The sequence below is a fragment of the Plecotus auritus genome (genome assembly GCF_963455305.1).
Source record: "Plecotus auritus genome assembly, chromosome: 6".
NCBI lineage: Eukaryota > Metazoa > Chordata > Mammalia > Chiroptera > Vespertilionidae > Plecotus > Plecotus auritus.
The window spans coordinates 159819512-159837429 of NC_137773.1; the positions used below are offsets into that span (position 1 = coordinate 159819512).

Consider the following 17918-nt stretch of genomic DNA (forward strand, 5'->3'; position numbering starts at 1 on the left):
TTTGAGCAAAATGAGTTTGTGTCACTTCCAAGCCAAGGTGGTTAGGAAGCCATGAGCTTCTCCACTCTCATTCCCCTCTCAGTGGTCTGATGCAATGAACACATGACCTTGGAAACCATGAGCTAAAGATGGAGGAGCCCAAGACCAAATGAATTGAGACTAACCCTGAACCACCGTGGAGCATAGTCAACAATCATCAGAAACAGCAATTTTCAACTTCACATGAGTAAAAAATAAACTTCTAGTTGTGAGCTACTGTGCATTTTTTATTTTATTTCAATGTATAGTGTGGTTTTTTAACCAATATATGTGGCAAGAAAAAGAAAGTGTTTCAATCACTTGAAATAATGCATTTACGTTATTTTTGCATGAATTTGTTGGAATTATAGATTTTTAAGGCTAAAGTTGGGTTGTCCTAATTACTAGTAGCTACAAATGGCTATTGAACACTTGAAAGGTGGATAGTTGAAGTTAAGATATGCTGCAAATATAAAATACACACCTGATACTTAAGATTTAATCCAAAAAGTAAAAATCTCATTAATACTTTTCTATTGATTACATATTAATATTTTGAATATATTGGGGGAGATAAAATATTTTATTTTAATTATACTCACTGGTTGCCTTTAATTATTTATAATGTGGCTACTAGAAGATTTTAAACTATATATGTGGTTTGCAGTGCATTTCTATTGGCCTCCTGCTGGGCTAGCAGAGGTTATTAAAATGCAACCCACCATCTGTTTTTTTGTAAATAAAGTTTTATTGTACACAGCCATGCAAGTCTGTTTACATATTATCCTGTTTTTGCACTACAACAACAGAGTAAGGTTGCCTCAACAGAGACTGACAAGTTGAAAATATTTATTTTATATCCTATTTTTAGAAAATGTTTGCCAACTCCTAGGCTAAGGATTATTTGATATGATCCTATCTAATAAAAGAGTAATATGTAAATTGACTGTACCTCCGCTACACCCACAAGCCACGCCCACCAGTCAATCAGGAGCGAGTATGCAAATTAACTCAACTGAGATGGCTGCGGCCATGGAGTGAACAGGAGGCTTGGGTTTCCCCGGCAATGGAGGAAGCCAAGTTCCTGGCCTTCCCTGGCCTCCACTTAAGGCTACAAAGTTTCAATTATAGAAGATAAATAAATCTTAGATACCAGGGCCTCTGCTTGGGTCGCTGGGGGGCATGGCCAGCCTGCAAACTACCACAGGCCCCTCGCCCAGGCTGCCCCATGCCGCAAGGGAACCCCCACCCTGATCCAGAACACCCTTTAGGGCAAACCAGCTGGCCCCCACCCATGCACCAGGCCTCTATCCTATCTAATAAAAGAGTAATATGCAAATTGACCATCACTCCAACACACAAGATGGCTGCCCCCATGTGGTCAGAGATGGCTGCCCCCATGTGGACACAAGATGGCCACCACAAGATGGCCAGCAGGGGAGGGCAGTTGGGAGGGATCAGGCCAGCAGGGGAGGGCAGTTGTGAGCGATCAGGCCAGCAGGGGAGGGCAGTTGAGAGGGACCAGGCCTGCAAGGAAGGGCAGTTAGGGGTGACCAGGCCGGCAGAGGAGGGAAGTTGGGGGTGACCGGGCCTGCAGGGAAGGGCAGTTGGGGAGGGACCAGGCCTGCAGAGGAGGGCAGTTAGGGGTGACCAGGCCTGCAGGGGAGGGCAGTTAGGGGCAAACAGGCTGGCAGGGGAGCAGTTAGGCATCAATCAGGCTGGCAGGCGCGTGGTTAGGGGGTGATCAGGCTGGCAGGCAGAAGCGCTTAGGGACAATGAGGAAGGCAGGCAGGCAAGCAGTTGGGAGCCAGCAGTCCTGGATTGTGAGAGGGATGTCTGACTGCCCGTTTAGGCCCAATCCTACCGGGCTTAAATGGACATCCCTTGAGGGGTCCCAGATTGGAGAGGGTGCAGACTGGGCTGAGGGACACACACCCCTGTGCACGAATTTCGTGCACTCAGCCTGTAGTCTAATTTATAAACTCCTATCATTTTATGACTAAGAAAATTAAAACTCAGATAAATCAAAAAAATTTTCCAAAATATTTTTATCCTTAAGTAGGTAGTATTTACATATCACTCTCATTCATTCATTTCCTCATATTCTCTACAATCTCTAATTTTGATCATTAAAGAAATAAAATCCCTATCAGTTTGAAAATCAACACAATACTAAACAATCTCAACATCACAATGTTAATTCAATGTAGTCATGCAGAAGTATATTTCCACCTGACATAGAAACTGTAGGCATCCTAACTAATAAAAGAGTAATATGCAAATTGACCATACCTCTGCTACACCCACAAGCCAAGCCCACCAGCCAATCAGGAGCGAGTATGCAAATTAACCCAACCAAGATGGCTGCGGCCATGGAGAGAGCAGGAGGCTTGTGTTTCCCTGGCAATGGAGGAAGCCAAGCTTTCCACCTGCCCTGGCCTGCCTTGGCCTCCGCTTAAGGCTAGAAAGTTTCAATTATAGAAGATAAATAAATTCCAACAAAAATGGCGGCAGCCATGGAGCTGGAGAAAGCAGGAGGCTTCAGCTGCCCCCAGCGATGGAGGAAGCCCAAGCTTTCCACCTGCCCTGGCCTGCCTTGGCCTCCACTTAAGGCTACAAAGTTTCAATTATAGAAGATAAATAAATCCCAACAAAAATGGCTATGGCCACGGAGCGAGCAGGAGGCTTGGCTCTGCTGAAGGCTACAAAGTTTCAATTATAAAAGATAAATAAATCCCAGATCCCAGGGCCTCTGCTTGGGTCGCCGGGGGGTGGGCAGCCTGAAAACCACCACAGGCCCCTCGTCCAGGCCGCCCCACACCCCAAGGGAACCCCCACCCTGATCTGGGACACCCTTCAGGGCAAACCAGCTGGCCCCCACCCATGCACTAGGCCTCTATCCTATCTAATAAAAGAATAATATGCAAATTGACCATCACTCTAACACACAAGATGGCTGCCCCCATGTGGTCAAATATGACTGCCCCCATGTGGACACAAGATGGCCACAAGATGGTCAGCAGGGGAGGGCAGTTGGGAGGGAACAGGCCATCAGAGGAGGGAAGTTGGGGGCGACTGGGCCTGCAGGGAAGGGCAGTTGGGAAGGACCAGGTCTGCAAGGGAGGGCAGTTGTGGGTGATCAGGCCAGTAGGGGAGGGAAGTTGGGAGGGACCAGGCTGGCAGATGAGGGAAGTTGGGGGCGACCGGGCTTGCAGGGAAGGGCAGTTGGAGGGACCCAGGCCTGCAGGGGAGAGCAGTTGGGTGGGGGACCAGGCCTGCAGGGGAGGGCAATTGGGGTGACCAGGCCTGTAGGGGAGGGGAGTTAGGGGCAAACAGGCTGGCAGGGGAGCAGTTAGGCATCAATCAGGCTGGCAGGGGAGTGATTAAGGGGTGATCAGGCTGGCAGGCAGTTAGGGGCAATCAGGAAGGTAGGCAGGCGAGCAGTTTGGAGCCAGCAGTCCTGGATTGTGAGAGGGATGTCCGACTGCCCGTTTAGGCCTGATCCTACCTAGATCGGGCCTAAACGGGCAGTCGGACATCCCTTGAGGGGTCTCAAATTGGAGAGGGTGCAGGCTGGGCTGAGGGACACACACCCCTGTGCACGAATTTCGTGCACTGGGCCTCTAGTGTACATATAATAGCAGAGCACCCTTGAGTAATATTCAGCTACAAATAGGCTGTGAGATGGTCTTTAAGCTTCACTTGAAAACATTTTAAAGAGGATCTATCATGCAATCTTCTTTCAAATTAAACTTGAAATCTCCCTAAGTGCAGATCTGGTTTGCTAAGAAGATTCATTATTAGAATTAGATTAGAAAAAAATTTGCCACATCTTGGAGAAAGTAAAATATGCTTCCTAAGTGCATATCTTGCTTGCTAAGATTATTAGGGTTAAATTAGAAAAATTTTGCCACATCTTAGAGAATGTAAAATCTGTTCCCAAAGACTTCACAACAACATTTAACTGCTTCAGTTCCAGCAGCCATCATCTCTCAATGGATTATTCTAAGAGTCTCATTATTTCCAGTCTCTCTCCCACACAAGATCTATCCCAAAGAACTCTTCATCCTATCAAGACAAAGTCCATCTTCCTTACTGTGGTCTGGAAAGTCTTCATCATGTGACTCCTACCAGGTCTAATATCCTCATTTATTGTCCTTTTCACATTAGTCAGATACTCGGGCTCCTTGCAATTCTTGGGGTCCTTGCTATTCCCAGACACTTCATACTTTAACCCCACTTTGTACATTTGTATATGGTGTTTTTACTGCCTAGAACTCTCCCCACTCTCAACTATTGGTTCTCACTGCACATTGTACTTACTCCATCATAGAACTTATCAATATTGTAATTTCTTGTTGAAGTATTAATTCTACCACCAGTAGAAATAACTAATGTTTGGGAATACTTAACTGTGGGTCAAGTGCTACATGATTTCATTTACCCTTCGCATTTTATAGATGAGGAAACTGAGCACATACAGCAAAGCCAGGTGAAGCCAGAATATGAAACTACACATTCCCACTCCACAGTCTTGGTCCTTCACTCTACACCCAGTGGTTTTCAATGGGGGTGAATTTGTTTCCTATGAGACATTTAGCAGTATCTGCAGACATTTTAGAATGTTGCAGCTGAAGTGTGGGGCAGCAACTGGCATCTGGGTAGAGGCCAGTGATGATACTTATACACCCTACACAACACAGGACAGCCCTCCACTGCAAATAATTATTTGGCTCAAATGCCAATATTGCAGAGGCTGAGAAACACTGTCCTACACTAAATCAATTCCTGTAGGTTGTCCCAGGATACCAGGGCACCTACCCTAGAGCTTGGCATCCAGTAGATGCCTGATGCACATACGATGCATGGATGGATAGATAAATGGATGGATGCATTGAAGGATGGGAAGAAAGTTGGAGGGAACAATAGATGGATAGACGAACTCCAGAAGAAGAAAAAAGTTTGAAGGCTCAGTTTTTGTGGCAACTTCAATAAAGATAAATTTGATCACATATTCTTAATTAACAGTAAATGAATGCATATAGAGTACATTCCAGATGCTGCCTTCACCTTAGCAACACCTTACATTTACAAACCTATAGAACATGAGATCAAATTAAAAAGCCAATTGAATTTTTTTTTTTCCAAGAGGCCTCAGAGGGACAAGGTATTTTTCAAATCCCTTACAGGATAAATTGAGATGTTCACCACTTGCATAGACCATCAACAATTGAATTGTTTTTAAAAAGGCTCTTTTATATAAGGTTATCCTGCTTTCTTTTTAAAAAATAAAAGGCATATAATTCAAGAATATAGACACAGTCTGCTATTTTCTCCTATTGTAGCTACCATTCAAATATAAGCACATTATTCTAGATCTCCAGATGCTGGAAGTGGAGTAGAAATTACAGTGAAGCTTAGGTGAAATTCAAAAAAGTAAATAAAAACACATATAACAGAAATTAACCATTTTCTGGCTTTTGTAAATGAATACATCTTAACATAAAAAATAAAGTCAAGAAAAGAGATGTTTTATGATTATAATATACTAGAGGCCTGGTGCACGAATTTGTGCATGGGTGGGGTCTGGCCGCCCTGCCCCAATCCGGGGTGATCAGGCCAGGCTGGCCTGAGGGAAGGGCTGGGGGTGGTTGGCCGGCCAACCCACCCCCTGATAGAACTCCCAGTCGAACTCCAGGTGGAGGGGACAAAATTTGCATATTAGCCTTTTATTATATAGGAGATTAAAAGTAACCACAATTTAGCATTATTTTTACATCGTTGGCAAAACACTTCAACAATGGCAACATAATCAGTGTTGTATACAAATTGATAGGTTTTTTGTGGAAAAGCAAAAAAGCTTATGCTTTGGGACTAGAAACTGCTCCTTTGAGTTATCACTTATTCTGAAAGGTAGTCAGAGGTGAAAACAAATGAGACTAGTTTTTTAAAGTGTAACACTATAGACTGTTCCTCACAACCTTCTGTATTAAACTTTAGCTTTACAGACACACACACACAGACCCACACATGTACATGCATGCACAGTCTTTTTTTTTAGCTTTTTAATTTTTATTTATTTAATCTATTTAATCTTCACCAAGGATATGTTTTCATTAGTTTGAGAGAGACAGAGAGAGAGAGAGATTTGAGAGAAAGAGGAGGGGAGATGGGAAAAGAGACACACACGGAGAAACATCAATGTGAGAGAGATACGCCCATCAGTTGCCTCCTATATGAGCCCCAAGTGAGGATTGAACTCGCAACCTGTTGGTGTACAGGACAATGCTCCAACCAACTGAGCTACCTGGCTAGGGCCACAAATAAATATTTTGCTACCTACTTTCCATCTTGGATATTTATAACACACACTAGCATAAAAATAGGCTCTGAAAACTCCCGCATTATGTAAACTCCCACACTATGTAGTCAAACATAATTGGCCATAGGGTATCATAAGTAAATAGTAAAATAAGTAAAAAGTACAATGAGGATCTGCCAAAATATTCAGGATTATAAAGGACTTAAAGTGATGACAACCTTTGTGGCACGGGACACCAGCGTGACTATGGAAGTCTCCCTGTGGTTTGGAAGCTGGGCATGGGAACCACAGCCAGAGCCCAGAGACAAGCAGTGCCTTCTTCTCTCTGTGAGAACATGGCAGACACCTGTCACACAGGCAGATTCTGCATGTATGTATGGACGTGCAAGTAGGCGAGACATTTAAGCTTGTGGAAGAGAAATATGAAAAACTGACCCAAATCCAGGAATGGCATGATTGTTATCAATAATTATTTTTTGAGCAACCATTCTGTGCAACCATTATTGAAATCTGGGAAAACAGTATTCTAAGAGAAACAAAAAGAGGGGAAATGTATATTTGAGCCATCCTAAGAATTACAGGACAATATATGCCACAAAAATCAGCATACTCAATGGGTTCCTGAATGTCATAACCATACATTATGCCACTAAAACCATGACTATCTTTTCACTCTCCTCATCTCCAACATTCCTGAGCCACCAGAGGAGTCACACAAGTATGTTTCCCAAATTAAGAAGGCATACCTGCTGTTAATATGCATTCCTTTGTCCAAGCCTTTACTTTAATCAGCTTATCACTCATGACTTTCTGAATAAATCTCTAAATTCTTGATCACAGAGGAGGAGCCATAATCCTTGAAGGCTGTCTTTTGGGATGAGGAAGTTGAATGAATAACTTAGTTCAGATCAATCCTTTCCTAACTGCTATGTGTGCCCCATCTCAGCAAGTACACACATGTATATGTATATGTTATTATAAATATTGTTACATTATTATTATGTTATATGCACATTATATATTACTAGAGGCCCAGTGCACGAAATTCGTGCATGGGGTGGGGTGGGGTGTGTGTCCCTTAGCCCAGCCTGCACCCTTTCCAATCTGGGATCCCTCTCAAATCCAGGACTGCTGGCTCCCAACTGCTCACCTGCCTGCCTTCCTGATTGCCCCTAAATGCTTCTGCCTGCCAGCCTGATCACCCCCTAACCACTCTCCTGCCAGCCTGATCGACTCCTAACTGCTCCCCTGCCAGCCTGATTGTCCCTAACTCCACTCCCCTGCAGGCCTGGTCACCCCTAACTGTCCTCCCCTGCAGGCCTGGTCGCCCCCAACTGCCCTCCCCTGCTGGCCCGGTCACCCCTGACTTCCCTCCCTTGCCAGCCTGGTAGCCCCTAACTGCCCTCCCCTGCCAGCTCGATTGTCCCTAACTGCCCTCCTTTGCCAGCCTGGTCGCCCTTAACTGTCCTCCCCTGCAGGCCTGATTGCTCACAACTGCCCTCCCCTGCTGGCCCAGTGGCCCCTAACTTCCCTCCCTTGCCAGCCTGGTCACCCTAACTGCCCTCCCCTGCATGCCTAGTCCCCCCAAACTGCCCTCCCCTGCAGGCCTGGTTGCCCCTAACTGCCCTCCCCTGCCAGCCTGGTTGCCCCTAACTGCCCTCCCCTGCTGGCCTGATCGCCCACAACTGCCCTCCCCTGCTGGCCATCTTGTGGTGGCCATTTTGTATCCACAAGGGGTGGCCATCTTGTGTGTTGGAGTGATGGTCAATTTGCATATTACCTCTTTATTATATAGGATTAGCATATACATATATCATAATATACATGATTATATATGTTATATGTATATATGTGTCTGTCTGTACAATGTAAAGGCAATACAGTGCTTCCTAGGACAGAGAGTCAAGATTCTGGGTCCTAATTTCAGACTCTCCGGAGTTGCCATTTGGAGAAATTACCTAAATTCACAATGGAGCTCAGTTTCTTGGTCAATAAAAATAGTGCTGCAGAAGAGCTGCCAGTCCATAAAGTCTCCAAAGTCCCTTGAAATTAGGACAGTATGGACAAAACAACATTAGCATTGGACATAGATCACTATTCTAGCTGTCAGTTGGCCAGATTCCTGAGAGGAAGATATGAAAATACAATACTTGTGACTCAGTGATTTGGATAGTCTCCCTCCCCCCAATACTTACTTAAATGTCATTTGACTAATAAGTTAGGGAACTTAAAGTGGAGAGTGAATATCCTTAATCAGAGACTTACTGGCTGAAACATATTTAATCCCATACCATGTGGATACCAAAAGAATCTTGGGCAAATCGCAGTGCAATTTACACTAATACATATGGGCTACCAAAACTATAAACAATCATTTCCTCAGACCAAAATAACTTTATTTCATCTAGGGCAGTGGTCGGCAAACTGCGGCTTGCGAGCCGCTGTAGTTTGCCGCTCTGTTGACTAATGAGTTTGCTGACTACTGATCTAGGGGGCCGTATAAGAGATCCCAATAGGCAGATCCATTCTATCACAGTATAGACCATTTCAGAATCTCTTTGTATTAATATATTCATATTGTCTCAAATGTCACTGGGCTAGATGCTGAGCTACAAAATGACTAGCAAGGCCAGGCACATAGTAGGTACACAGATTTGTGTAGACTGAATGAGGAATCAAATCAAGTAATCAAAATGACTTTAAGTAAAGCAAGGAGTTAACTTGCCACCCATTACTCAACCACCTCAGACACTAGACTAAGCCCTTGAAGCAAAATAGCTGGGATATGATGCAATCTAGGCAGTAAACATTCATTTTGGGCAAAATCAAGTTAGGAGATGACACTTAATTTCAAAATCAGAAGAGAAAGAGAGGCACCACCCCTTCCCATCCTAGATTCGTTCTTTGAACAAGCGTTTCCCTGTGCTCATGTGTGAAACACTTTGCTAGGTGCTGGGAGTCAAGGATGAATAACCCACAGCCCCTCATCACAATTTCCGTGGGGAGACAGAAATGGACACTAAAAACAAACTGCTGTCAGGAAGATAGGAGCTAGATAGAGTAAAACACGAAGCACCAAGGCCACCTGTTCAGAGAGGTTATGGTCATAGTGTCATTTTCAAGTACCTGGCTGTCCTGTCCTCTCAGATTGCTTTAGTGAAAAGCTTGGCCATGACACTGGATATTTGAGAAAGTCAGCCTAAAGAACATGTCAACCATTCATTCCTCTAGGTTTTCTGAGCTCTATTTCTGCCCTGGGGACAATCTCCAGGATCTCCACTGCTGGACCATGGCTTAGCTTATCTCCAAAGATAAACTCCCACTGGGTTACTTTACATCATTATGCTTTCTGCATTTTTTTTCTCTCTAGGGTTGGTGAAAGACATGATCATATAAAAACTTTACTTCATTTTCTGGAGAACTGAAGTTCAAGTATTGGCCATTATATGATTTGATATTTCATAGGAGTATATACTAGTAGTCAGGCACCATAGTAAGCACTCTGCCAATGTTATTGAGATATTCTTATAACTTTAATGCATACTCCAGTTCTCTTTTTTTTTTTTTCTCTGAACTTGGCTACTGAGAAGCTCAGAGCTAAATTAAATACTCAAAAGCAATAAGCACTTAGGATTTCAGTTTATCTTTTTTGTCCCCTACCATTTTTACCAGTTTCATCATTTTGTAGAACTTTTACTATACATTTACTCAGACACGTTTCTGAGAGTCGATACTCTCTAAAGAAAAGCAAATTCCCATAATCATTTATTGTAACTTCCTTTTAATTTCAATTGTCAAAAAAGTTCCCATGACTAGCTAATTTGAAGATAACCCCTTGGGTATCACAGCTCAGTCAACTTGAAAACTCACATAATGCAATATTTCCCATGATCATCTGGTTCAAAATCTGCTTATGGAAGTGGGAAAAAGGGGCAAAGGGAGAGGGCACAGAGTAACCACCAGGTTATTTCCAAACTACTTCCAAGGTCTATTTCTATCTTGTGTGGGATCCTGACAGTCTCATCTGCCCTTTCCCCAACCACCACTTTTGTAGATCAGCTAGAGATACTACTAGAACCTGCTGAGTGAGAAGGCATTGCTATCACCCAGTGATGTCTATTTCCTGGAATTTCACTCTTAGCACTGACAATACCTCTGGAATGCATAAAAATTCTGCTGCAACCCAGCATGTTGAAGGTCAAAGTCTTCAGGGAATCAGGTAAGGCAAACTGCTGCTGAGGAATTCCATGTACTCAAGGCAAATGCCCCCAAGAAAAACTCTCAGAAATAACTCTGTATCATCACTAAACTAAATGGGGCTAGCTTTCATCTTAAAAGAGAGTGAGAGATAAACAAATATTGACCCATATATACATGGCACACACAAATACAGGCACAGATCTTGGCATACCCAATTGGTACCCACTTAGGAGCTTAGTCAGGTATTTTGGTGAACACAACGTTTGGGCGCAACTATTCCTTTATTCAACAAAGATTTACTCAGCACCTACTGTGTGCCAAGCACGGTTCAAGATGTTGGAGGATCAAGAGTGAATGAAGCAGTCAAGATATTTTTTTCATGGACTCTATTCTAGACCCAGGAGATAGGTAATCAATAAAATGAACCAATTGAAATGAACAATTCAGATTGCAAATAAAACCAAGGAAGGGGGAGGGGGGGGGACAAAAACCAGTGTCTCAGAAGGAATGAGGGATGGCCTTTACTCAAGTGGTCAGGGAAAGGCTTTTTAAGAAGGTGACACATAATCTTACACCAGAATGGCAAAAAGGAGCTAAAGAAACCAACCACCTTTACTCTGATTTCCATCACAAAGATGAGCTTACTAAAAAAGAAATGTGCAATCCCATGTGTGGCTCCACATACCCTGTGCTTCAAATAATTGCAACCTTCCCCCCGCCCCCCACCCCACCAAATACACAGAACAAAACAAAACAAAAAAGGAAAGGAATCCACAACTTTCTTAAGGAAACTTTAAGAAATAACCTTTTCTCAAAGGTGTAGATTAAAATTTATTTTAATAGCAGAATTTACTACAAAGAATTTCGAGGGGAGAAATGGAATGTTTATTATTCTTGGAAAGTCAGTTACTTTATAAAACAAATATTTCAATGTCAATAAAATTATGCCTTTGAATTGTAATGCCAACAGGAATTGCTTCATAAAATAAAGTTCTGTGGTTCTATTCAGTATCATTTACTTCCACTTGCTGGAAAATAAAAGCAAATCATATTTACTAGCAGATGGTCCTCCTTCTAATATATAACAAAACTTTGAAATTCATGAAAATAAAATTCTGATAGTATCTATTTAACAATCAAAAATAATAAATGGTTGTTCACCAATGCCTTCCCATATAATACCCCAAATAAATCACTTAGTATTGAATTTCTGTTAGAGTCAATGAAAACACTTTAGCCAAAACTCCTAAAAACATCCACTGCTCAAAATACTTTTCATCAAAACACCGTTTTTTAAGGGAAAAATGTTTCCTAGTCCCTGACTTGTTTCAGAATAAGAGAGGTAAACAAGTGAATTAGGGAGCAGTCACGGTGAATATTCAGAATGAATCATGGAATATTTTGACTAAAATGCAAGTTTTACTTTGTAATCCAATGCATGCTATATATTATTACAATATAAATAAGGATGCTCAACTAATAGAAGGCAAAATAATGTAAAGATATTGCCCAACGGTCTACATTACCCAATACACCTGTCCCTGTTCTGCTTTAGGTGTTTGAACTTCAAAACAGTTCTTTAAAACAATCTCACTATCACCTGAGACCAGTAACCTGCTAAGAGGTAGGCTGTTTCAATGTTTGCTTTTTACTGATTAGGGGTCCTGTTTGAATCTTCATGAATCCTAAATCTGTGTGGAGAGGGGAGAGAATGAAGAATCTGAACTTATCTGTTCAGATAAATTCTTTTCTTTGACTCACTTTACAAATTGTTATGCTTCTAAACCCTTTACAGTTTCCCACTAGGGGAAAAATTAGACATGTAAAATTAATAAGTAAAAACTCACCCCATGCTCCCTCTCCCCAACAAATCAGAGGCTTAAGACTTAGCACTAATAATAATCCTACAATGGTCATTGGGAAATCCATTTCCAAAGTGACCACAGCAGCTAAGAAGGACAAAATCCACGAGGAGTAAAAAAAAAAACAACACCAAAAACTCCCCCCAAATTAGTCCTCCGGGGGGTTGGAGGGGAGGCACACAGCTGGCACAACTCCTGGTATCAGAACCCACTTCGGGCCACTCAGACAGAGATGCTGCGTCAAGAGAAGCGAGGCAAAGAAGTGCGACTCGGGAGCCTGGCGAAATCGCCACGGACTCGCAGAGGAGGCGGGAGAAGCCAAGTAGCCAGGCACCGGTGACAGCGCACGCCAATATTCAGGATTATTCTCCTTTCCAAACCCGGCAGTTCCGGGGCAGGAGCAAAAGGGGGGATGGAGGACCCACAGTCCCTTTAAACCGCACTCCCCCACCCCCGTGTCTGCCAACCTTTTCCGAATTCCCGTGTCACAGAACTTCCTCATCATGGAAACTTCCACTCGGTTCGGCGCTGAGGATGCCAAACTCCATTTCACAAGGAGCCTGTCAACAGCCGGGTTGGGGTTTGAGAAACAGAGCCGCTGCGATTGGAGCGGCCCCCGGCCACCCAGCTCTGCCACTGCCCACGCCGTGGCTCCGGGAGCGCCGCTGCGCGCTGCCCCAGCACCAGAGGGCACATCCTCCCAGACCCGGGGCGCAGAGACCCCGCGAAGGCAGGTAACAGGGCGGCTCACTGACACCCCCACTCACCCACGCCCGCCCTCGCGCGCTCAGCTGGCCGGCCGCACCCCTTCAGTTTCCCGCGACACCCCGGTCCCCATCCTGCCCACCCTTCTGGACATTTAGAACTGCCGCCCCTCCCCCCCGCCCCCCGACACCCCCCTCACCCCTGCCTCCGCTCGCGGTCCTCTCGCCAAATTGCCGGTGCCCTGGAGCCGGTTGGGTGGCGCGCCCCTGCCCGGGGAAGGCAGCGGCGGGCGCTTGCCCCGAGCCCGGGGAGCAGAAGGTCTCCTTTCCAAGCGCACTCACATTATTCATGCAAAGTTAATCCCCGCCGCGTCACGGCCGCCCGCCCGAGGATGTGCGCCTTCCTTGGCCCAGCCCCGCAGTCTCCACCCTCCTCCGCCCCCTCCTGCCGGCGGCGGGGTCCCCGGGAGCGCCGGCGACGGGACGTCGCGCGAGTCCAGAAAAATGTCAACTCCTTGGGCGAAGAGGGGCGGCCGCCGCGGGGCCGCGCGGGCCCTCCCCTGCCACTCCACTTTTATAGGCGTAGGAAGCGAGGGTGGCCCGGCCGCCAGAGTCCCCGCCTCCCTCGGCCCCCCGCGCGCCCGGCCCGCTCCCCGGCGCTGCCTTACTCCGAGCCCGGGGCGCACGCTCCGCGACGCGTCTGCGAACCGGTGACCTGGTTTCCTCTCCAGCCCTCCCGGCGGTCGGCTCCGCGGCGGCGACAGCCAAGAGCAGGCAAAGCGGGCTCCGCCAGGGGCGTAGCGAGGAAATGGCCTCCCTGCAGCAGATCTCGCCGCCGCCGCCGCCGCCTCCCGCCCGGCTGTGGGACGCGTCGGCCGCTCCGGGCTCGCGTACCCCTACCCTGTTCCCTACGTGCACGCCACCCCGACTGGCCGCCTCCACACCTGCCGCCCCAGGTTCGGCCGCTCCCCCACCTCCCAGCCCTGGTTGTGCCGCCCACCCAGGGTGCCCTCGCGCGGGTGGCGATGTCGCCCCGGTGGTTTCTGGTGGCCGCGCGTTCACCCACCCGGCTGTGTGAGCACGGACGTTCGGGTTTGGGCGTCATTCCTCCAGTAGGCAAAGTGGAAGGAATGGGGAACGAGTGACCGGGGGCGGGGAGGAGGTGACTTCCAGAAGTACGGCTTTATTTTGCCGGCCGGGCCGCGCTCCTCCCTTTCTTCTCCAAACAACTTGTGGCGCTTGTCGGGTAGACACGGCGCACTGGCTCCTCGCGGGGCCTCCCACCCTGCGCGGCGTCTGGTGTTCTCTTGCCACCGCCACCCTGGGAATGGAAGTTTGCAAAGGACCTGGCTTGCCCTCGAGGGAGACACCCCTTCACGGCACTATGCATATCCTGGGAGATGTGTGCTGGGGCTGAGGCACTCCACAGGTTCCAGAAGGGCCGCCCTATTAATTTGTCTTTGCCCTGGATATGGACAAATAAAACCGGCAGACAAAAATAATTTATACTCGCAAAATTCTGCCCAGGTAAATATGAATTTCTAAAGTGCCCCCTCTCCCCAAGTCTTGAAGGCCAAGGAGAAAATGAAACAGTAAAAATACTGAGTACCCCCAAAAGGAAAATGTAGTGGTTCAGAAGCTACAGTTGCAACAAAACTATTTTGAAGACAGGGTATAACTATTTTCTTGCAGGCAATATTAAAATAACTTCGACTGCATTAGTCAATATACATTTGTACAATAAATGTGAGAGAGCTATGGCGATTTGTATGAAACCTTAACTGCCTGAACAATGTATAGATCCTTTTTTGGAGACTTTTCTGGATTGCCAGACAGTGGCGTGTGTTTTATTCCAGCTTCTGGGAAGCATCCACGGAAAGGGGCGAGAAGCCACCACCCCTGCAGACAGCATTCACTACACCTGTCAGGAAACTACAAACTGTTCCAAGCGCCTGAGGTACAGAGTTTCAGCGAGCTTCCCCAGGCAAGTCGAAGACCCCAAGGCTGTCTGGCCAGAGGAGGGACCTCTCCCTCAAAACTCCAGGGATCCTATTTCCCCTCCGCCCTTGGCGATACAGCCGTGCTTTCTTCTTTACTGGTAATAAGGCTGCACCATAGGACTTGCAGGTTTGTGGCTGGTGCGTTGTTCTTTGCAGGGAAGTTCCCTAGCTTTGCACCAAGGCTGCCCCGGGAATGTTTGGGTTCCTTTGCAGGAAAGCTGTTGGAGTCTCACCATTTGTTCCAAACAGGGGGCCCCCTGGTGGCTAACTGTGAGTGAAAACGTTGGCCACGGAGGAAAACAGCCTGGCCCTGATAGGCCACAGCAGTTGACTGGTCATGGCAGGGGCCCAAGAGTGGGTAAACAACTTTTGTAATAAGGGGAGATGGTGGAGGTGGTGGTGGTGGTGTGTGTGTGGAGGTAAGGGTGACGTCAGTCTTCCATCAGAAAGGTGCATGAGAGGCCTTAAAGACTGCTGGAACTTTTTGTTTTTTTCTCTTCTTGAGTATAACTTGGAGCTAAATTCCTTAAGTAGGAAATGCGGTCCAGAGAATGAAGTATAACAAACACTGTTGCTTCCCTTTGTTCATACGGCTTTGCCTTTCTGATCTCATTTTGCCTGGAAACTTCTGAAGTAGAGTAAATTAAAACATTAAATAAATAATGTGGCATGACTCAAACAATTCATGTGACTGTGGTTGTAATAATGTTTTAGAACAATGGAGAGGATAATTTTAATGCGATGTTATTGAAACAACATGAACTGGTAGGATTCTATTTGAACCGGCCCTCCAAGTGCAGTCTTACAGGCTGCGTGATGGTAAAGAATGCTTACCAATAGATCATGCATTCCACCCCGCCCCCCTGCCCCCCCCCCCCCCCCCCGCTAATTTTACACTAGTGGGGACAATGAAGGAGAATTTTAAGGGGACCTGATTGAAGGCAGTCCTAATCCTGTAGATTTCAGAAGACATAACCAAGCTGTTTTCATGACCCATGAGCACATTTCACGATAGCTGTCCATCTTCATTGCCAGGATCTGTACATTTCAAGCTGATGAATCGGTTTAAGGAAGCAAGACATTCATTCAACAGTAACTGGGGTTAGAAGACAGACAAAACATAGGATCCAAAAGGGCTAGGATTAGACTGAAATGAATGAGACCAGTGCAGGGTCCAAACCAGTCTTTATTTAAAAAATTGATATATTGTGCATCATGGACAATGGTTGCATTAATTTTGATTTTAAAATATTGCATTAAAATATAATTTCTCTTGATTACTGAGATTTTGGACATCCCCTTGAATTTTACATCCAAGGCCTCACTGGCCTCACCCAAGTCCCCACTCTGCTGTGCCCTCACGTTACCAGAGTCTAATAAGAAGTAAAATTCTGTTAGAATTTTCTCTGTGTCAGAGATAACAAGTATACATTAAGGGACTTGAGGTCAGGAAGTTAAAGATGTGGGTGTGAGGTGAGGGTAAAAATCAGGGAGATTTCACAGAACTAGGTAGCATTTGAAGCAGTCCAAGAATAGACCAGATTTTACCAGAGAGTGTTGGAACCAAAGGAATGTCCCGAACAGGGACTGGACCCATTAGTAGTCTTTCATTTATTCAACAACGACTTCTCTAGCTAATTATGCAGCCAAATGACCCAGTCCTGGAGATGCTGATTCTTTCTGTTCATCCTTAGTTCCTGGGATTTATTTTGACTATGGGGGTCCCAGTGGTTCTAGTTCATGGCCAGACAAATAAGAATGTCATCTGTTCCTGCTCTTCAGGAAAGACAGACAGTTAGGGGAGATGGCATGTTCAAAATTAATTTGAGAGCGAAGGTGTAATGAGAAATATGTAAACATAAATGGATAGGTGCCTGCTGGCTTGGAGACCATGATAGCCCATGAAGAATGCAAAATGTGGCTGGGTGGAATTTTGGGGAGAAGTCACAGGGAGGAAAAGACACAGCAGACTCTCTTTTTTTCAGGGCCCAGTGCAAAATGAAAATGTGGGGCCTTTTATTTTGAAAAGGCAGGAGGAAAATGCCACTATAGGTACAAAATATAAAGGTATCTCCTGTCTTCCATGTTCTCTGGAATTGTTGTGGTATATTTTTTATTTGTTGTTTAATATCATTCTAAGAAAAATAAACATTTAAAATTATTAGCATCAGTTTTACTGTTCATCTTTACATCATGCAATACTAGTTTTTAATGCAAATGGAAGAGCATTTGCAAAATCAATAAAATTACATAATTTGTGTTTTGTAGCCAGTATGTGCATATGCATTTGCAGTCTGTTTTGGTCTTATCAGAACTGTGGCATCAGCACAAAATTCACGCAATTGTTTTTATTTTACTTCTTATTGTGTGCTCATTCTACAACACTCTATCTTGAACTTACTGTACTGATGAGTAAGGAAGAACTGAAAGGAAAAGGAACTATAGGTTGCCCTTTCCTTCAATGTCATCATTTTCAGAGTAACTGGTTAGCTAGTACAGGGAAGTAACACAAGTAAGAGAGGACATGATAAAGTTTTCCTCTGGTTGTTGCCTTCATTTTGCATTTAGAGCAAGTTTTGGTTGGAATGGAAAGCATGTAACGTGCTTACCTTGCACTCAGTTTCTGTGTTGCTGACCTTTCACACATCATGGGACCATTGGAATTCTGTGCTCATGGGGCATCAAGAATGCTATGCATGAATGGAGCCGTGAAGAACAGTCATGGATGTATGTATTAAGTGCATTTCCTCTGCTCATGCACATGCTCCATTGTCCCATCAGATGTCACTTACAGAAACACAAATTCAAAGAT

The 17918-nt window shown here is 45.3% G+C and overlaps 1 protein-coding gene across 2 annotated transcripts in view; it reads right to left on the bottom strand.

Moving 5' to 3' along the window:
* The window catches only part of THRB (thyroid hormone receptor beta), a 300495-nt gene extending 286952 nt beyond the window's left edge, over nucleotides 1-13543 (bottom strand). The window contains exons 1-2 of one of the 2 annotated variants that reach the window (XM_080676057.1): nucleotides 13307-13497; nucleotides 12870-12962 (exon numbers count right to left, since the gene is read on the bottom strand). The gene's annotated coding sequence lies outside the window, so the exon portion shown is untranslated. Of the gene's footprint in view, nucleotides 1-12869; nucleotides 12963-13306 lie in introns of both variants that reach the window. The other variant, XM_080676058.1, reaches the window with a different exon arrangement.
* Nucleotides 13544-17918: the final 4375 nt, after the last annotated feature.